The sequence below is a fragment of the Pristiophorus japonicus genome, chromosome 12 (genome assembly GCF_044704955.1).
Source record: "Pristiophorus japonicus isolate sPriJap1 chromosome 12, sPriJap1.hap1, whole genome shotgun sequence".
Classification (NCBI taxonomy): Eukaryota; Metazoa; Chordata; class Chondrichthyes; family Pristiophoridae; genus Pristiophorus; species Pristiophorus japonicus.
The window spans coordinates 109,370,894-109,393,189 of NC_091988.1; the positions used below are offsets into that span (position 1 = coordinate 109,370,894).

The following is a 22,296-nucleotide window of genomic DNA, read 5'->3' on the forward strand; positions in this document are numbered from 1 at the left end:
CGACTACGCGCGGGTCCTGGGGGAAACTCTGGCGACCGGGGAGATGCCCCTCTCTTGGCGCAGGGCAGTCATCGTCCTGCTGCCTAAGAAGGGCGATCTCCGCCTCCTTAAGAACTGGCGCCCGGTCTCCCTCCTCAGCACGGACTACAAAATCTTCGCCAGGGCGATGTCTGCTCGCCTTGGTGCCGTGCTGGACCACATGATCCACCCGACCAGTCCTACACGGTCCCGGGCCGGACAATCCACGATAACATCCATCTAGTCCGGGACCTCATCCATTGTTCCCAAGAGAAGGCGTTCGACAGGGTGGATCACGACTATCTGCTCGGAACTCTGCGCGCTTTCGGGTTCGGGACGCATTTCGTCTCCCGGATCTGACTTTTGTACGCCGCCGCAGAGTGTCTGATTAAGGTTAATGGGTCCTTGACAGCACCCCTTCGATTTAGGAGAGGGGTGCGCCAGGGATGCCCCATGTCCGGCTAGTTATACGCCGTTTGCGTGGAGCCTTTCCTGCGCCTCTTGCGGACGAGGTTGACGGGACTGGCTCTGCAAGGGCCGGGCGTGGAGGTCGTCCTCTCGGCTTACGCCGATGACGTGCTCCTCGCGGTAGAGGATCCCGCTGACCTGCGGAGGATGCGTGAGTGCCAGGAGATTTACTCGGCCGCGTCCTCCGCCAGGATCAACTGGGAGAAATGTTCCGGACTCCTGGTGGGTCAGTGGCGGGTGGACTCCCTGCCGGAGGAGCTCAGGCCTTTTGCCTGGAGCACGACCCATCTCCTCTATCTGGGAGTCTACCTTAGCCCCGACGAGGGAGCCTGGCCGGCGAACTGGCAGGAGCTGGAGGCCAAGGTCACCGCTCGCCTAGGGCGCTGGACAGGACTGCTCCGAGTGCTGTCCTACAGGGGTCGAGCGCTAGTCATAAACCAGCTGGTGGCCGCAATGTTGTGGTACCGGCTGGTCACTTTGACCCCTCCCCCTGCGTTTGTCGCCAAGATACAGAAGAAGCTGGTGGACTTCTTCTGGAACAACAGGAAGCACTGGGTCTCTGCCGCGGTCTTGAGTCTCCCGCTTGAGGAGGGCGTCAGCGCCCAGCTCGCGACTTTCCGTCTTCAGACCCTGCAGAGATACCTTTACGTCGAGCCCCCTCCTAGGTGGTGCGCTCTGGCGACGTATTTCTTCCGCCAGCAGCGCGACCTCAACTACGACACGCAGCTCCTGTTTGTGAACTTGGGGGGTGTCAGGACCGCCCTCCGGGAGCTGCCTGTCTTTTACAGGGAACTCATCAGGGTCTGGAACAAAGTCTCCACCAAGCGCAGCTCTCCGCCGGCTGGAGTGGCGGCTGTCCTGCAGGAGCCGCTGCTCGGGAATCCGTACCTCCACGACCGAGGTTTTTTGTGGCGGTCGGAAGAGAGGGCTGTGGCTGGTGAGGTGACCAGGGTCAGGGACCTGCTCGATGGCGGAGGAGCGGGCTGGATGGCGCCAGACACGCTGGCGCGGCGCCTAAATTCTGCCGACGTCCACCACGCGGCCGATGCCATCGAGTCGCTAAAAACAGCTCTGGGCCCTGACTCCATTAGGTGCATCGAGGAGGCTCAAGCACGTGGGGAGATCCCGTCCGAACTGACCCCCGTCCGGACGGAATTCCTCATCGGCGCCAAACCCCGGAACCTCCCTCGGGGGCCGGCGCCTCACAACTTGAGCCGCCTCGGGGAAACCCCCTCCGTGCCTTTCAGTTCCGCGCGGAGGGGTTTCTTGTACGGGCTGCTCCTGCACACTCTCAACTTTGCCATCCTCGCCTGCCGTCCGGACACGCCATGGCGTACCATCTTGCCATCCGGAGGAGGCGGGGGTCCCCGATGGAGGGCACTCTACGCAGGGGTCCTCTCACTATTCATCGGGGACTTGGCCTGGAGGGTGGTGCACGGAGCAGTGCTGTGCAACAAATTTTTAAGCCGGTTCACGGACTCCCAGGCCGCCTGCAATTTCTGCGGTCTGGAGGAGTCCGTGTTCCATGTTTTTATTGAGTGCACGAGGTTGCAGCCCCTGTTCCATTATTTGAAGGGGCTGCTCCTGAAATTCTGGCTGCACTTCAGTCCCACTCTCCTGATCTTTGGGCACCCTGTGCGGAGGGGAGCGGGTAGGTCCGAAGGCCTCCTCGTAGGACTGCTCCTGGGCACGGCCAAGGGTGCCATCAGCCGGTCCAGGCAGCGGGCGGTCGAGGGGGTCGTTCAACCTGACTGCCTGCCTCTCTTCCGCTCTTACATCCGGTCCAGGGTGTCCTTGGAGATGGAGCACGCGGTGTCCACCGGTACGCTCGCGGCCTTCCGCGAGAGGTGGGTACCGGAGGGACTGGAGTGCATCATCATGCCCGGCAACCAAATTTTAATTTGATTCTACGTTTTAAAGTTTAATTTGTTTTAATTGCCGGTGTTTTTAGTGTCCCCTTCCCTTTTATAGGGGGCACTGGGGAAAAAAGGTGATTTTAGTGCCCAAAAAAAAAACACAAAAAAAGAAAAACACAAAAAAAAAAGGGGCCTTGTAAATGTCTGGTGTGTCATCCAGGTCGGGTGGCATGGTTTAATGTTTTATGTTGTATAGGTAGACTCTAAAAGAGTTTCATGCACAAGGACCCCCAGGTCTCTCTGCACCGCAGCATGTTGTAATTTCTCCCCATTCAAATAATATTCCCTTTTACTGATTTTTTTTCCCAAGGTGGATGACCTCACACTTTCCGACATTGTATTCCATCTGCCAAACCTTAGCCCATTCGCTTAACCTATCTAAATCTCTCTGCAGCCTCTCTGTGTCCTCTACACAACTCGCTTTCCCACTAATCTTTGTGTCATCTGCAAATTTTGTTACACAGTAGCATAAAGGAACTAAGGTCACACTTACTCACGTCTACAGTACTCAGTTACAGCACTTTATTATGAATATAACAGTTCTGACTGTGACCACAAGGCTGTGTCACTGTCACACATACATACCGTTTCCTGGTTTTACTTTTCCATACAAAGACCATCTCTTTACACATCCTTTTTCTACACAATTGCAGCCAACAGGAGCAAGGATGCGAAGCTCATTCAAAGACACAAACATTTCACAACAGCAAAGGTTACACTGGGACAAATCTTCAGTCAGTTTATCATTCAGGCAAAATGCAGAGCAGTCCAGCAGCTCACTGGCTCCTTAAGAGCCTCATCGGCCTGCAATATAGAGCTGGGAGATTGGGCCATCATCTGTTACTTGTTCATCTTTTGTTCAATACATTTGCCGAGTGAATTTAAATTGAACCCAGGTTTGCGGGCGTGATGCTCTATTCACACATCGAAGGTGAGAGAGATGCTGTGGGGCACACGCTAAGTCCAGTAGGTGAAAGTGATTAACAGACTGGGTTTTCTGTTTCGTGATCCTGGGCGTGTTACCGAGACTTTCGCTGATATCAGGGCTGGGGGAGGCACTCTGGAAGATATGGGGAGCTTGAACTTGTCCATGAGAGTAACCGAAGGTCTGAGAACTTAAATTATCTCGAGTTAGAGAAGGATATCAATTAGTCTCCTCTTATCTTGCAGTACACAACTACTCGACACACTGTGTGTTGGAAACAAAGCTGATTTATTTGCCATTGATATAGAATATTAATCTCCAGCCCAGTTATTTGTGTCATTAACATCACCAGAAACAAACCCCAACTGTCAGAATGAACAAGGTGTTCGACAAGGTCCCACACAAGAGATTGATGTGCAAAGTTAGAGCACATGGGATTGGGGGTAGTGGTTGGCATGCAGGTGCAGCAGGCGGTTAAGAAAGCAAATGGCATGTTGGCCTTCATAGCAAGGGGATTTGAGTACAGGGGCAGGGAGGTGTTGCTACAGTTGTACAGGGCATTGGTGAGGCCACACCTGGAGTATTGTGTACAGTTTTGGTCTCCTAACCTGAGGAAGGACATTCTTGCTATTGAGGGAGTGCAGCGAAGGTTCACCAGACTGATTCCCGGGATGGCGGGACTGACCTATCAAGAAAGACTGGATCAACTGGGCTTGTATTCACTGGAGTTCAGAAGAATGAGAGGGGACCTCATAGAAACATATAAAATTCTGACGGGGTTAGACAGGTTAGATGCAGGAAGAATGTTCCCAATGTTGGGGAAGTCCAGAACCAGGGGTCACAGTCTAAGGATAAGGGGTAAGCCATTTAGGACCGAGATGCGGAGGAACTTCTTCACCCAGAGAGTGGTGAACCTGTGGAATTCTCTACCACAGAAAGTTGTTGAGGCCAATTCACTAAATATATTCAAAAAGGAGTTAGATGAGGTCCTTACTGCTAGGGGGATCAAGGGGTATGGCGAGAAAGCAGGAATGGGGTACTGAAGTTGAATGTTCAGCCATGAACTCATTGAATGGCGGTGCAGGCTAGAAGGGCCGAATGGCCTACTCCTGCACCTATTTTCTATGTTTCTATGTTTCTATGTTTCAGTCCTGGATGTGATTATCAGCAGCAATAACAGCAGAATCCAACTTTGGCAGTAACGTGTGAACTCGCTAGTGTGTCACCAGGCCGGATGAACAAGTGAATCTCTTCCCACACATGGAGCAGGTGAACGGCCTCTCCCCAGTGTGCACTCGCTTGTGTGTCACCAGGTCAGATGAACGAATGAATCCCTTCCCACACACGGAGCAGTTGAACTGTCCCTCCTTGGTGTGAACTCGCTGGAGTTCAACGAGTTGCAATGACTGGGTGTACTTCTCCCCACAGTGAGAGCAACTGAATGTGTGATGCATGTAAACATTATCAGTGTGTAAGACTTGCCACCAGGGGGCACACCTGTGGTAGACCCAAGGGTCACCTGCACACACTGGACAAGCAGATATAAAAGGCAGACTACCATGCTGCCTCCTCACTCTGGAGTTACAATAAAGAGACCAAAGTCACAACAGTTTGAGCTCAAGATATACAGTCTTCTGGAGTTATTCTATTAACAATTGGCGACGATTAACAGATCACGAACTTTCATGCAGTTATGGCTGCCGTTGGTATTCTTGAGAGATTTGTTGAGGGTGATGATTGGGAAGCCTTAACCAGTACTTCGTGGTCAACGAGCTGGAAAACGAAGAAACTGCGGTCAAGCGCAGGGCGATTCTCCTCACTGTTTGCGGGTCCACGATATATGGCCTCATCAAAAATCTGCTAGCACCGACGAAACCAACGAAGAAGACATATGAAGAGCTGTGCACGCTGGTTCGGGAATGCCTCAAGCCGAAGGAGAGCATCTTGATGGCCAGGTATCGCTTTTATACGCACCACCGCTCTGAGGGCCAGGACGTGGCGAGCTATGTCGCTGACCTAAGACGCCCTGTGGGACCTTGCGCATTTGCTGGATTTTTGGGGGAAGTGTTGTGGAACTTTTTCATGCTTGGAATCGGCTACGAGGTCATTCTTCGCAAACTTCTGTCTGCCGAATCCCTAGATCTAAGCAAGGCCATCACGATAGCCCAGGCTTTAATGTCCATGAATGATAACACTAAACAGATATCATTCCAGCATCGGAACTCACCGGCAAGTACTATGCATAAAATAACGCCTTCAGCAGGCAGAACTGTACATGGCAGGGCCTACACGCCTGCAAAGGCCAGACCTAGGATGACTCAGAGTCCGCCGTGGGGCATAAATGCGAATCCATCAATGTCGATTCAAGCACTACATGTACAAGGGCTGTGGAACAATGGGGCACCTCCAGCAAATGTGCAGTGACTCACCACGTGGCAGAGTCGGCAGAAGATGACCGATTGGGCGCGGATCACGCTGAATGAGTGAGAGAGGCAACTCAATCCGAGGCTGAAGAGGAAGTGTATGGGGTACACACCTTCACCACCAAAAACCTCAGATAATGTTGTAAGTCAAATTAAACGGCATTCCAATTTCCATGGAATTGGACATGGGGGTGAGTCAGTCAATTATTAGCCAGAAGGCTTTTGAGAAACTGTGGGGTAACAAGACACAAAGGTCAAAACTAAGCCTGATCCACACCAAGCTGCACACTTACACCAAAGAGCTCATATCAGTCATTGGCAGTGCGGCAGTGAAGGTATTATACGATGGAGCTGTGCGTAATTTACCACTATGGATTGTACCAGGCGATGGCCCAACACTGTTCGGCAGAAGCTGGCTAGAAAAGATCCGATGGAACTGGGACAACATCAGAGCACTGTTTTCGGAGGATGGCGCCTCGTACGCCCAAGTGCTAAACAAATTCCCATCGTTATTCGAGCCAGGCATCGGCAACTTCACAGGCGCCAAAGTGCAGAGCCATCTAGTCCCTGATGCACGACCCGTTCAGCATAAGGCCCGAACGGTTCCATATATGATGCGAAAGAAAGTCGAGATCAAATTGGACAGACTTCAACGAGAGGGGATCATATCACCAGTCGAGTTCAACAAGTGGGCCAGTCCAATTGTTCCGGTGTTGAAGAGCGATGGGACGGTCAGAATCTGTGGGGACTACAAGGTAACGATCAACCGAGTTTTGTTACAGGACCAGTACCCACTACCCAAAGCGGATGACCTGTTTGCAACACAAGCAGGGGGGAAGTCGTCCACCAAGTTGGACCTAACCTCCGCCTACATGACACAGGAGCTGGCTGAAGCTTCAAAAAAATTGACGTGCATCAATACGCACAGAGGATCGTTCATATACCACAGATGCCCCTTTGGGATTCGCTCGGTGGCGGCCATCTTCCAGAGGAACATGGAGAGTCTGCTGAAATCGGTTCCCCGCACCGTGGTGTTCCAAGACGACATCTTGATCACTGGCTGAGGTTCTCAAGCGACTGGACAGAGTGGGACTCAGGCTGAAACGCTCCAAGTGTGTTTTCCTGGTGCCAGAGGTCAAATTTCTAGGGAGAAAGATTGCGGCGGATGGCATCAGACCCACGGACTCCAAGACAGAGGCCATCAAGAATGCTCCTCAACTATTTTGGTAACTGTTTCGATGCGATCTCCTCTCATCCTTCTAAACTCTAGTGAATACAGGCCCAGTTGATCCAGTCTCTCCTCATATGTCAGTCCTGCCATCCCGGGAATCAGTCTGGTGAACCTTCGCTGCACTCCCTTAATAGCAAGAATGTCCTTCCTCAGATTAGGAGACCGAAACTGAACACAATATTCAGGTGAGGCCTCACTAAGACCCTGTACAACTGCAGTAAGATCTCCCTGCTCCTATACTCAAATCCCCAAGCAATGAAAGCAACATACCATTTGCCTTCTTCACCACCTGCTGTACCTGCATGCCAACTTTCAATGACTGATGTACCATGACACCCAGGTCTCGTTGCAGCTCCCTTTTCCTAATCTGCCACCATTCAGATAATATGTTGCCTTCGTGTTTTTGCCACCAAAGTGGATAACCTCACATTTATCCACATTATACTGCATCTGCCATGCATTTGCCCACTCACCTAACCTGTCCAAGTCACCCTGCAGCCTCTTAGCATCTTCCTCACAGCTCACACTGCCACCCAGTTTAGTGTCATCCGCAAATTTGGAGATACTACATTTAATTCCTTCATCTAACTTATTGATGTATATTATAAATAGCTGGGGTCCCAGCACTGAGCCCTGCTGCACTCCACTAGTTACTGCCTGCCATTCTGAAAAGGACCCATTTATCCCGACTCTCTGCTTCCTGTCTGCCAACCAGTTCTCTATCCACGTCAGTACATTACCCCCAATACCATGTGCTTTGATTTTGCACACCAATCTCTTGTGTGGGACCTTGTCAAAAGCCTTTTCAAAGTCCAAATACGCCACATCCACTGGTTCTCCCTTGTCCACTCTACCAGTTACATCCTCAAAAACTTCGAGACGATTTGTCAAGCATGATTTCCCTTTCATAAATCCATGCTGACTTGGACCGATCCTGTCACTGCTTTCCAAGTGCACTGCTAATTCATCTTTAATAATTGATTCCAACATTTCCCCCACTACTGATGTCAGGCTAACTGGTCTATAATTACCTGTTTTCTCTCTTCCCTCCTTTCTTAAAAAGTGGTGTTACATTAGCTACCCGCCAGTCCATAAGAACTGATCCAGAGTCGATAGACTGTTGGAAAATGATCACCAATGCATCCACTATTTCTAGGGCCACTTCCTTAAATACGCTGGGATGCAGACTATCAGGCCCCAGGGATTTATCAGCCTTCAATCTTATCAATTTCCCTAACACATTTTCCCGCCTAATAAGGATTTCCTTCAGTTCCTCCTTCTCACTAGACCCTCGGTCCCCTAGTATTTCCGGAAGGTTATTTGTGTCTTCCTTCGTGAAGACAGAACTCAAGTATTTGTTCAACTGGTCCGCCATTTCTTTGTTCCCCATTATAAATTCAACTGAATCTGACTGCAAGGGGCCTACGTTTGTCTTCACTAATCTGTTTCTCTTCACATATCTATAGAAGCTTTTGAAGTCAGTTTTCCCAGCAAGCTTCCTCTCATACTCTATTTTCCCCCTCCTAATTAAACCCTTTGTCCTCCTCTGCTGAATTATAAAATTCTCCCAGTCCTCAGGTTTGCTGCTTTTTCTCGCCAATTTATATGCCTCTTCCTTCGATTTAACATGATCCTTAATTTCCCTTGTTAGCCACGGTTGAGCCACCTTCCCCATTTTATTTTTACTCCAGGCAGGAATGTACAATTGTTGAAGTTCATCCATGTGATCTTTAAATGTTTGCCATTGCCTATCCACCGTCAACCCATTAAGTATCACTCGCCAGTCTATTCGAGCCAATTCACGTCTCATACCATTGAAGTTACCTTTCCTTAAGTTCAGGACCCTAGTTTCTGAATTAACTGTGTCATTCTCCATCTTAATAAAGAATTCTGCCATATTAAGGTCACTCTTCCCCAAGGGGCCTCGCACAACAAGATTGCTAATTAGTCCTTTCTCATTACAGTCTGGAATGGCCAGCCCTCTAGTTGGTTCCTCGACATACTGGTCTAGAAAACCATCCCTAATACACTCCAGGAAATGCTCCTCCACCACATTGCTACCAGTTTGGTTAGCCCAATCAATATGTAGATTAAAGTTGCCCATGATAACTGCTGTACCTTTATTGCACGCATCCGTAATTTCTTGTTTGATGCTGTCGCCAACCTCACTACTACTGTTTGGTGGTCCGTACACAACTCCCACTAGCGTTTTCTGCCCTTTGGTATTCCATAGCTCCACCCATACCGATTCCACATCATCCAAGCTAATGTCCTTCCTTACTATTGTGTTAATTTCCTCTTTAAGCAGCAATGCCACCCCGCCTCCTTTTTCTTTCTGTCTGTCCATCCTGAATGTTGAATACCCCCGGATGTTGAGTTCCAAGCCTTGGTCACCCTGGAGCCATGTCTCTGTGATGTCAATTACATCATATCCGTTAACTACTATCTGCGCAGTTAATTCATCCACCTTATTCCGAATACTCCTCGCATTGAGGCACAGAGCCTTCAGGCTTGTCTTTTTAACACACTTTGTCCCTTTAGAATTTTGCTGTAATGTGGCCCTTTTTGCTGTTTGCCTTGGGTTTCTCTGCCCTCCACTTTTACTTTTCTTCTTTCTATCTTTTGCTTCTGCCCCCATTCTACTTCCCTCTGTCTCCCTGCATAGATTCCCATCCCCCTGCCATATCAGTTTAACCCCTCCCCAACAGCACTAGCAAACACTCCCCCTAGGACATTGGTTCCGGTCCTGCCCAGGTGCAGACTGTCCGGTTTGTACTGGTCCCACTTCCCCCAGAACCGGTTCCAATGTCCCAAGAATTTGAATCCCTCCCCTCTGCACCACTCCTCAAGCCACGTATTCATCTGAGCTATCCTGCGATTCCTACTCTGACTATCACGTGGCACTGATAGCAATCCTGAGATTACTACACCTGAGGTCCTACTTTTTAATTTAGCTCGTAGCTCCCTAAATTCATCTTATAGGACCTCATCCCGTTTTTTACCTATATCGTTGGTACCTATATGCACCACGACAACTGGCTGTTCACCCTCCTCATTCAAAATGTCCTGCAGCCGCTCCAAGACATCCTTGACCCTTGCACCAGGGAGGCAACATACCATCCTGGAGTCTCGACTGCGGCTGCAGAAACGCCTATCTGTTCCCCATAAAATAGAATCCCCTATCACTATAACTCTCCCACTCTTTTTCCTGCCCTCCTGTGCAGCAGAGCCACCCACGGTGCCATGAACTTGGCTGCTGCTGCTCTCCCCTGATGAGTCATCCCCCTCAACAGTACCCAAAGCGATGCATCTGTTTTGCAGGGGGATGACCGCAGGGAACCCCTGCACTGCTTTCCTTCCACTGCACATCCTGTTGGTCACCCATCCCATATCTGGCTGTGTACCCTTCACCTGCGGTGTGGCCAACGCACTAAACATGCTATTCATGACATCCTCAGCATCACAGATGCTCCAGAGTAAATCCACCTGCAGCTCCAGTGCCGCAATGCGGTCTGTCAGGTGCTGCAGCCGGATACACCTCCTGCACATGTAGTCATCAGGGACACTGGAAGCGTCCCTGACTTCCCACATAGCACAGGAGGAGCATGACACGTGTCCGAGCTCTCCTGCCATGACTTAACCCTTAGATTAACTTAATTTGGCAACAATAATGATAAAAGTTACCTATTGGTAAAGGAAAAGAAAAGCTACTCACCAATCACCAGCCAATCACTTGCCCCTTTGGCTGTGACATCACCCTTCGATTTCTTTCTATTTCTATTTTGCCTTCTCTCCCTGCTGCAGCTGCAATGACTGGCCTTTTATCGGCCTCCCCACGCTGCCGCTCCGCCTCACGAACTCCCCACTGGCTCCTGGATGACGCTGGGCCTTTTATAGGTAACCCAACGCTGCCGCTCTGCCTCATGAACTCCCTGCTGGTTCCTGGATGACGCTGGGCCTTTTATAGGTAACCCAACGCTGCCGCTCCGCCTCCCCGACAACTTAACAAGGCCAGAAACCTGCTATGTTCTAACAATTTACTTGTATTGTGTGACCCATGTAAATATTTAGTACTAGCTTGTGATGCATCTTCGTATGGTGTTACAGCAAGCCATTGAGTCAGGCAAACTGCAACCGGTTGCATATGTGTCCAGAAGCTTATCTAAGGCTGAAAGTGCCTACAGTATGGTTGAGAAAGAAGCATTAGCATGCATATACGGGGTTAAGAAAATGCACCAATACCTGTTTGGGCTCCGGTTCGAGCTCAAAACCAACCACAAACCGTTCATTTCGTTGTTCTTAGAAAACAAAGGTATTGCCACCAATGCTACATCCCGCATCCAAAGATGGGCATTAATGTTATCTGCGTATGATTATACAATCCGCCACAGACCAGGCACTGAGAATTATGCAGATGCCCTCAGTCGGCTACCATTGCCTATCGCCGCAGACTTGCTCCTTGTAATGGATGCTTTTGAGAGCGAGGGATCACCCATCATTGCTAGCCAGATTAGGATCTGGACCAGCCAGGACCGGGTGCTATCACTAGTAAAAAGCTGTGTCCTCAATGGGAGCTGGTCGGCGGTCCCAGGGTAAATACAAGACGAAATTAAGCCGTTCCACCGATGCAGGGATGAAATGTCCATCCATTCGGACTGTCTCCTGTGGGGAAATCATGTAATTTTGCCAAAAAAGGCAGGGAAACGTTTATACACGACCTTCACAGTACCCACCCAGACATAGTCATGATGAAGGCTATCACCAGGTCACACATTTGGTGGCCCGGCATTGACTCGTAATTGGAGTCATGCATACACCAATGTAATACTTGCTCACCGTTGAGCAATGCACCAAGGGAGGCCCCACTGAGTCTGTGGTCATGGCCCTCCAAACCGAGGTCAAGGGTCCACGTAGATTTCGCTCCCCTTTCTAGGAAAGCTGTTCTTAGTAGCAGTGGATGCTTACACTAAATGGATTGAATGTATAATAATGTCGTCATGTACGTCCACTGCCACCATTGAAAGCCTCTGGGCCATGATCGCCACCCATGGTTTGCCTGACTTCCTTGTTAGTGACAATGCTTCACCAGCTCGGAATTCAACAAGTTCATGACCCGCAATGGCATCGAGCATGTCATGTCTGCGCTGTATAAACCCACATCCAATGATCAAGCGGAACGGGCAGTCCAAACCATCAAGCAGAGCTTGAAATGCGTGACGTACGGCTCCCTACAAATCCGGTTATCTCGGATTCTGCTCAGCTACCGCACGTGACCCCACTCGCTCACCGGGGTCCCCCCTGCAGAATTGCTAATGAAGAGACCACTCAAAACCAGGCTCACCTTAGTCCACCCGGATCTCAATGATCATGTAGAAACTTGGCATCACCGGCATAACATGTACCACGATCGCGCGGCTGTATCATGCGACATTGAGGTTAGTGACCCTGTGTTTGTTCTTAATTATGGTCATGGTCCCAAATGGGTTGCTGGCACTGTGTTTGCCAAGGAGGGGAATAGAGTGTTTGTTGTCAAACTTTTGAATGGCCAAACGTGCAGAAAGGACTCAGATCAGACCAAACTGCGGTTCACTGGCAACCAGGAACAGTTTGAAGAGGACATTACCATCATTGATTCATCCACACACACCCAACCAGCAATCGACTTCGCGGTCAACCACGAGAATGAACCCACCATGCCCGACAGTCCGATCAGACCAGTTACACCGCAGCGCAGCAATGATCCAACAGACTCATCCATGTCAGGACTTCAACTCAGGCGATCAACCCAGGAATGCAGGGCCCCGGATCGCACCAACTTGTAAATAACTTGTACATAAGACTTTGGGGGGAATGATGTGATGTATGTAAACATTACCAATGTGTAAGACTTGCCACCAGGAGGCGCACCTGTGGCAGACCCAAGGGTCACCTGCCCACCCTGGGCAAGCAGATATAAAAGGCAGACTACCATGCTGCCTCCTCACTCTGGAGTTACAATAAAGAGACCAAGGTCACAACAGTTTGAGCTGAATATGTACAGTCTTGTTGAGTTATTCTAAATGTAACAGAATGGACTCTCATGAGTGTGAAGGAGCTGGTGTTCAGCCAGGCGGAATGACTGCTGGAACCTCTTTCTGCAGTGAAAGCAGCAGAACGGTCTCTCGTCAGTGTGAACTCGCTGGTGTGTAATCGGTTCTTCAGGTTGTAAAGTGTCAGAGCATTCAAAAGGTCTCTCAGCAGCATGATCAGGTTGGTGTGCAGTGAGGTTGTATGAACAAGTGAATCCCTTCCCACACACAGAGCAAGAGAACAGCTTCTGCCTATTGCGAGCTTGCTGGTGTGCGAGGAGTATTCGTAATAAGGTGGACGAATTAACTGCGCAGGCAGCATTAACGAATATGATATAATTGGCATCACGGAGACATGGCTCCAGGGTGATCAAGGCTGGGAACCCAACATCCAGGAGTATTCAACATTCAGGAAGGATAGGCAGAAAGGAAAAGGAGGTGGGGAGCATTGCTGGTTAAAGAGTAAATTAACGCAATAGTAAGGAAGGACATTAGCTTGGATGATGTGGAATCTGTATGGGTGGAGCTGCGGAATACCAAAGGGCAGAAAACACTAGTGGGAGTCGTGTACAGACCACCAAACAGTAGTAGTGAGGTTGGGTACAACATCAAACAAGAAATTAGGGATGTGTGCAATAAAGGTACAACAGTTATCATGGGCGACTTTAATCTACATATTGATTGGGCTAACCAAACTGGTAGCAATGTGGTGGAGGAGGATTTCCTGGAGTGTATTAGGGATGGCTTTCGAGACCAATATGTCGAGGAACCAACTAGAGGGCTGGCCATCCTAGACTGGGTGATGTGAAATGAGAAAGGACTAATTAGTAATCTTGTTGTGCGAGGCCCCTTGGGGAAGAGTGACCATAACATGGTAGAATTATTTATTAAGATGGAGAGTGACACAGTTGATTCAGAGATTAGGGTCCTGAACTTGAGGAAAGGTAACTTCGGTGGTATGAGACGTGAATTGGCTAGATTAGACTGGCGTATGATACTTAAAGGGTTGACGGTGGATAGGCAATGGCAAACATTTAAAGATCACATGGATGAACTTCAACAATTGTACATCCCTGTCTGGAGTAAAAATAAAACGGGGAAGGTGGCTCAACCGTGGCTAACAAGGGAAATTAAGGATAGTGTTAAATCCAAGGAAGAGGCATATAAATTGGCCAGAAAAAGCAGCAAACCTGAGGACTGGGAGAAATTTAGAATCCAGCAGAGGAGGACAAAGGGTTTAATTAGGAGGGGGAAAATAGAGTATGAGAGGAAGCTTGCTGGGAACATAAAAACTGACTGAAAAAGCTTCTATAGATATGTGAAGAGAAAAAGGTTAGTGAAGACAAACGTAGGTCCTTTGATGTCAGATTCAGATGAATTTATAATGGGGAACAAAGAAATGGCAGACCAGTTGAACAAATACTTTGGTTCTGTCTTCACGAAGTAAGACACAAATAACCTTCCGGAAATACTAGGGGACCGCGGGTCTAATGAGAAGGAGGAACTGAAGGAAATCATTATAAGGTGGGAAATTGTGTTGGGGAAATTGATAGGACTGAAGGCAGATAAATCCCTGGGGCCTGATAATCTGCATCCCAGAGTACTTAAGGAAGTGGCCCTAGAAATAGTGGATGCATTGGTGATCATTTTCCAACAGTCTTATCGACTCTGGATCAGTTCCTGTGGACTGGAGGGGAGCTAATGTAACAACACTGTTTAAAAAAGGAGAGAGAAAACGTGTAATTATAGACCGGTTAGCCTAACATCAGTAATGGGGAAAATGTTGGAATCAATTATTAAAGATGAAATAGCAGCGCATTTGGAAAGCAGTGACAGGATCGGTCCAAGTCAGCATGGATTTATGAAAGGGAAATTATGCTTGACAAATCTTCTGGAATTTTTTGAGGATGTAACTAGTAGAGTGGGCAAGGGAGAACCAGTGGATGTGGTGTATTTGGACTTTCAAAAAGCTTTTGACAAGATCCCACACAAGAGATTGGTGTGCAAAATTAAAGCACATGGTATTGGGCATAATATACTGACGTGGATAGAGAACTGGTTGGCAGACAGGAACCAGAGAGTCGGGTATAATGGATCCTTTTCAGAATGTCAGGCAGTCACTAGTTGGGTGCCACAGGGCTCAGTGCTGGGACCCCAGCTATTTACAATATACATCAATGATTTGGAAGAAGGAATTGAGTGTAATATCTCCAAGTTTGCAGATGACACGAAGCTGGGTGGCAGTGTGAGCTGTGAGGAGGATGCTAAGAGGTTGCAGGGTGACTTGACAGGTTTGGTGAATGGGCAAATGCATGGCAGATGCAGTATAATGTGGATAAATGTGAGAGCCACAGACCCTGTTACAGGTGGGACAGATATTCGTCGAGGGAAGGGGTGGGTGGGGCTGGTTTGCCACATGCTCCTTCCACTGCCTGCGCTTGGCCTCGTCACGCTCTTTGCGTTGAGACTCAAAGAGCTGAACACCCTCTCGGATGCACTTTCTCCACCTCAGGCGGTCTTCGGCCAGGGTCCCCCAGGTGTCAGTGGTGATGTCGCATTTACCAGGGAGACTTTGAGGGTGTCCTTATCACGCTTGCCCTGTCCTCCTTTGGCTTGTTTACCAAGAAGGAGCTCCGCATTAAGCATTTGCTAAAGGAGTCTCGTATCTGGCATGCGAACTTGGTGGCCTGCCCAGCGAACCTGATCGAGTGTGGTCAGTGCTTCAATGCTGGGGATGTTAGCCTGGTTGAGGACACTGAAGTTGGTCCGCCTGTCCTCCCAGGGGATTTGCAGGATCTTGCAGAGACGTTGTCGGTGATCTATCTCCAGCGACTTGAGGTGCCTTCTATACATCGTCCATGCCTCAGATCCATACAGGAGGGCGGGCATTACTACAGCCCTATAGACCATGAGTTTGGCGGTAGATTTGAGGGCCTGGTCTTCAAACACTCTTTTCCTCAGATGGCCAAAGGCTGCACTGGCACACTGACATAATGTGGATAAATGTGACGTTATCCATTTTGGTGGCAAAAACACGAAGGCAGAATATTATCTGAATGGCGGCAGATTAGGAAAAGGGGAGGTGCAACAAGATCTGGGTGTCATGGTACATCAGTCATTGAAAGTTGGCATGCAGGTACAGCAGGTGGTGAAGAAAGCAAATGGTATGGTGGCCTTCATAACTAGGGCATTTGAGTATAGGAGCAGGGAGGTCTTACTGCAGTTGTACAGGGCCTTGGTGAAGCCTCATCTGGAATATTATGTTCAGTTTTGGTCTCCTAATCTGAGGAAGGACGCTCTTGCTATTGAGGGAGTGCAGCGAAGGTTCACCAGATTGATTCCTGGGGTGGCAGGACTGACATATGAGAAGAGACTGGATCGACTGGGCCTGTATTCACTGGAGTTTAGAAGGATGAGAGGGGTTCTCATAGAAACATATAAAATTCTGACAGGACTGGACAGGTTAGATACAGGAAGAATGTTCCGGATGTTGGGGAAGTCCAGAACCAGGGGTCACAGTATAAGGATAAGAGGTAAGCCATTTAGGACTGAGATGAGGAGAAACTTCTTCACTCAGAGAGTTGTTAACCTGTGGAATTCTCTACCACAGAAAGTTGTTGATGCCAGTTCAATGAATACATTCAAGAGGGAGTTAGATATAGCCCTTACGGCTAAAGGGATCAAGAGGTATGGAAAGAAAGCAGGAAAGGGGTACTGAGGTGAAGGATCAGCCATGATCTTTTTGAATAGTGGTGCAGGCTCGAAGGGCCGAATGGCCTACTCCTGCACCTATTTTCTATGTTAGACAATTGAGTGAATCCCTTCCAACAGAGGGAGCCTCTCCCCAGTTTCCAGCTCGGATGGATAATTGAATCCCTTCCCACAGTCCCCACATTCCCACGGTTTCTCCGTGGTGCGGGTGTCCTTGTGTCTCTCCAGGTTGGACGATCAGTCGAAGCCACGTCCACACACACAACACGTGTACGGTTTCTCCCCGCTGTGAATGGTGATGTTTTCAGGCTGTGTAACTGGTTAAAGCTCTTTCCACAGTCAGTGCACTGGATCACTCTCACTTGGGTGTGTGTGTCTCGAGCCTTCTCCAGTCACACTGATGTTTGAAATCTTTCCCCACAGACAGAACAAACATTTCTCCTTCCACATTGAAAGGCCGCTGATATTGGGTTCCTGCTGAATGGAGTGTGTGTGATGTGGATGTGAAGGCTGTGAGTTTGCGGCCTGTAAATGCTGCCCCCCTTCTCTCACAGCCTGGAAAAAGAGTTGACAAAAGCCCTGACTGTGAGCCCAGGATAGAAACTCACAACATTCTCTCCTCCTAGTTCCTGGGAAAGACCGCGCATGCGCCCTGCTGCCCCAGCAAGATGGCGGCCGCTCCCCGGCCTGTCACCGGGAGAAAGCCCCGCAGTTGCCCCTCCCCCGGGGGCCCCGCTCGGGGGAAAGGCCGGAGGCCCACAGCGGGTGTGCGTGAAGCGGATAATGCGGAGTTTGCTGTGGGGCCTGGGCCGCACTCGGTGTGTGTGAAGCCCGCGTCCCCCTGGGGTTTATTAACCCGCTCCCTCCGCCCATGCCTCACTCGCGGCCCCGCCCCACCGCGCATGCTCAGCTCACACTGCCCGGGTGACTGACGGCAGCTCCCGACCAATAGGGAGAGCGGGGGTGGAGCTGGAGGACCGAGCGGGCGGTTGGTCCTCCAACCAATCGGAGTGTGAAGATCAATGAGGTGAGCTGAGCATGCGCGGCCAGGAGGCGGAGCGGTTGAGGGATGGGCGGAGCGAGCCGGTTAATAAGCCCCGGAGGGACGCGGGCTTCACACACACCGAGTGCGGCCCAGGCCCCACAGCAAACTCCGCATTATCCGCCTCCCCGCAACTGGCGCCAGGTTAAGACCCAAACTCCGGGACATCCCTACAGTCAAGGAGCGTCTGTCAGTGGTGACCGGTCAGGGAGCTTCTGTCAATGGTGACCGGTCAGGGAGCGTCTGTCAGTGGTGACCGGTCAGGGAGCGTCTGTCAGTGGTGACCGGTCAGGGAGCGTCTGTCAATGGTGACCGGTCGGGGAGCGTCTGTCAATGGTGACCGGTCGGGGAGCGTCTGTCAGTGGTGACCGGTCGGGGAGCGTCTGTCAATGGTGACCGGTCGGGGAGCGTCTGTCAGTGGTGACCGGTCGGGGAGCGTCTGTCAGTGGTGACCGGTCGGGGAGCGTCTGTCAGTGGTGACCGGTCAGGGAGCGTCTGTCAGTGGTGACCGGTCAGGGAGCGTCTGTCAGTGGTGACCGGTCAGGGAGCGTCTGTCAGTGGTGACCGGTCAGGGAGCGTCTGTCAGTGGTGACCGGTCAGGGAGCGTCTGTCAGTGGTGACCGGTCAGGGAGCGTCTGTCATTGGTGACCGGTCAGGGAGCGTCTGTCAGTGGTGACCGGTCAGGGAGCGTCTGTCAGTGGTGACCGGTTGGGGAGCGTCTATAAGTGAAGGAGAAATTACTCAGTATTTTTGGGGGGTAGGGTTGTGTGAACAAATATTTCTCTGATTTTAATGAGACCATTTTCTGTGTCCCAGCTCCTGTAAATACTGGCTGGAAGGTGGCCGGACTCTCGGGAGGCTCCACACCACTGGCTGCTCCTGCGTAAGTGATCTCCCATTAGAATAATGCGCCTCTGCTGTGTATGTGTGTTTAACAAAGTGCCCGAAGCATTTCACAAAAGGTGGGGAACCAGTGAGTGTAGAACTGAACCCAGCTGGAGTCAGCACATTTCGGGGGAGGAGAGAGAGGGCAATCTTCAACAGGGTCCACCGAGTCCGACTCAGGACGAAGGACAGGACCCAGGCGCTCCCAGAATGGCGCGTGGCCCTGGGGAGCATGCGCACTCGCAGCGTTGTACAGAACGGTTTCTGGTGAGCAGAGAATTGTGGGTCCTGCAGCCGTCATTAGTCAGCAACTGTCAGGCAGTGTTTTATTGCACGCAGACAGGTGGTCAACAGCCTGAAATGTTAACTTTGTTTCTCTCTCCACAGATGCTGCCTCACCTGCTGAATATTTCCTGTATTTTCTCTCTTTATTTCAGATTTATATCCCTGGCCTCCTGTGTGGATATGTTTGTTGCATCAGTTTGAGCTGTAGTGGGGATGGAGGAGAAGCTGCTGGGTTTCACCCCCACGACTGCTGGGCCCAGTGGCACCAACAATTGGCCATGTGGGTCTGTCCGGGGAGTCGGGTTCTGAGGGAGATTAGGTTGTTAGCCAGATGCTGCATGTACAATGTAAAACAATATTGTTTTACGAACAGGTATTTCTGTAGAAGCTTTTCATCCAGTGAGTGGGCAAAAATTTGGCAGATGGAGTATAATGTTGGAAAGTGTGAGGTCATGCACTTTGGCAGGAAAAAAAATCAAAGAGCAAGTTTATTATTTAAATGGAGAAAGATTGCAAAGTGCTGCAGTACAGCGGAACCTGGGGGTACTTGTGCATGAAACATAAAAGGATAGTATGCAGATACAGCAAGTGATCAGGGAGGCCAATAGAATCTTGGCCTTTATTGCAAAGGGGATGGAGTATTAAAGCAGGGAAGTCTTGCTACAGCTGTATAAGGTATTGGTGAGGTCACACCTGAAATACTGCATGCAGTTTTGGTTTCCATATTTACAAAAGGATATACTTGCTTTGGAGGCAGTTCAGAGAAGGTTCACTCGGTTGATTCTGGAGATGAGGGGGTTGACTTATGAGGGAAGTTTGAGTAGGCTAGGCCTCTACTCATTCAGAATTCAGAAGAATGAGAGGTGATCTTATCGAAATGTATAAAATTATGAGGATGTTTCCACTGATGGGGGAGACTAGAACTAGAGGGCACGATCTTAGAATAAGGGGCCGCCCATTTAAAACTGAGATGAGGAGAAATTTCTTCTCTGAGGGTTGTAAATCTGTGGAATTTGCTGCCTCAGAGAGCTGTGGAAGCTGGGACATTGAATAAATTTGACAGAAATAGACAGTTTCTTAAACGATAAGGGGTTATGGGGAGCGGGCAGGGAAGTGGAGCTGAGTCCATGATCAGATTAGCCATCATCATCATCATCATCATCATAGGCAGTCCCTCGGAATCGAGGAAGACTTGCTTCCATTCTTAGCATGAGTTCTCAGGTGGCTGTACTGTCCAATACGAGAACCACAGTCTCTGTCACAGGTGGGACAGAGAGTCGTTGAGGGAAAGGGTGGGCAGGGAGTCTGGTTTGCCGCACGCTCCTTCCGCTGCCTGCGCTTGATTTCTGCATGCTCTCGGCAACTATACTCGGAGTTCAGCGCCCTCCCGAATGCACTTCCTTTACTTAGGGCGGTCTATGGCCAAGGACTCTCAGGTGTCAGTGGAGATGTCGCATTTTATCAGGGAGGCTTTGATTAGCCATGAGCTTACTGAATGGCGGAGCAGGCTCGAGGGGCCATATGGCCTACTCCTGTTTCTAGTTCTTATGTTCTTATCTTCTTTTACATATGCAGATTTGTTTAATTCATTCATGGGGTGTGGGCATCGCTGGCACGGCCAGCATTTATTGCCAGTCCTCAGTTGCTGTCGAGAAGGTGGTGGTGAGCTGTCTTCTTGAACCGCTGCAGTCCTTGTGGTGAAGGTACTCCCACAGTGCTGGTAGGGAGTTCCACGATTTTCACCCAGCGACGAAAGAAGGGCAATATATGACCAAGTCAGGATGATGCGTGATTTGGAAGGGAACTTGGAGGTGATGGTGTTCCCACGCACCTTGTCCTTCAAGGTGGTGGAGGTTGTGGGTTTGGGGCATTTTGTTTTTATCCCACAAATGACCAGATAAATTAAGCTCAATTTCACAACCTGCCTTTGTATTTTCACGGGTTTTCTCACATTCACTTTTTCCTGCTTTTAAATTCATTTTACAGGGTATAAGAAGGGGAGTATTTGTACACCGGACGATCAAATCAAACAACAGTAAGATTTGACAATCACTCAATTCATCAGGACCTGAATATCATCGGCTTTTGAAGATGGAAGCAAAAAGCACCGTGCACAGCGGGGAGAAACCGTACACGTGTTGTGTGTGTGGACGAGACTTCAGCCAATCATCTGGCCTGTCGAGACACAAGTGCAATCACACCATGGAAAAACCCTGGGAATGTGGGGACTGTGGGAAGGGATTTAATTACCCGTCTCAGCTGGAAACTCATCGACGCATTCACACTGGGGAGAGGCCATTTATTTGCTCCCTGTGTGGGAAGGGATTCACTCGCTCATCCAACCTCCTGAACCATCAGCGAGTTCACACTGGGGAGCGACCGTTCAGTTGCTCTCATTGTGGGAAAAGGTTCATGCAGTCATCCCATCTCATTGCTCACCAACGAGTTCACTCTGGGGAGAGACCATTCACCTGCTCAGTGTGTGGGAAGCAATTCACTAATTCATCCAACCTTATTGCTCACCAGCGAGTTCACACAGGGGAGAGACCGTTCACCTGCTCAGTGTGTGGGAAGGGATTCACTAATTCATCCCATCTCATTGCACACCAGCCAGTTCACTCTGGAGAGAGATCATTCCCCTGCTTTGTGTGTGGGAAGGGATTCACCCAGTCATCCACCCTGCTGAGACACCAGCGAGTTCACACTGGGGAGAGGCCGTTCACTTGCTCCGTGTGTGGGAAGGGATTCACTCGGTCATCCAACCTGCTGAGACACCAACAAGTTCACAAGTGACTGCAGGGGTTGGATTCTGCTGTTATTGCTGCTGTTAATCACATCCAGGACTGAGCCATGTTCACTCTGACAGTTGCGGTTGTTTCTGCTGATATTAACCCTATAACTGGGCTGCAGTTTAATATTATGCATATACGTCAAATAAATCAGCTTTCAAGCACAGTGTGTCGAGTCCTTGATGTCTCCAAGATGAGGTGAGACTAATTAATGTCCTGTTCCCGACTGTTCCAGTTTTGGGCCTTTTCTCTTTTCTAAAGAAAGACTTGTATTTATATAGCGCCTTTCATGACCACCGGATGTCTCAAAGCACTTTATAGCCAATGAGTATAGTCACTGTTCTAATGTGATCTAACTCGATTATTTCAGTTCTCATACCTTCGGTTATTCTCATGGACAAATCCCAGATCCCCATACTTTCCAGAGTGCCTCCCCCAGCCTTGGTGTCCAGGGAAGGTCCCGATAACATGCCCAGGATCACTAAACAAAAAACCCAGTCTGTTAATCACTTTCACCTACTGGACTTAGCATGTG

General features: G+C 49.7%; 1 pseudogene; it reads left to right on the forward strand.

Annotated features, from left to right (window-relative positions):
* Positions 1-21,911, forward strand: part of LOC139277416 (zinc finger protein 420-like) — a 34,244-nt pseudogene extending 12,333 nt beyond the window's left edge.
* Positions 21,912-22,296: the final 385 nt, after the last annotated feature.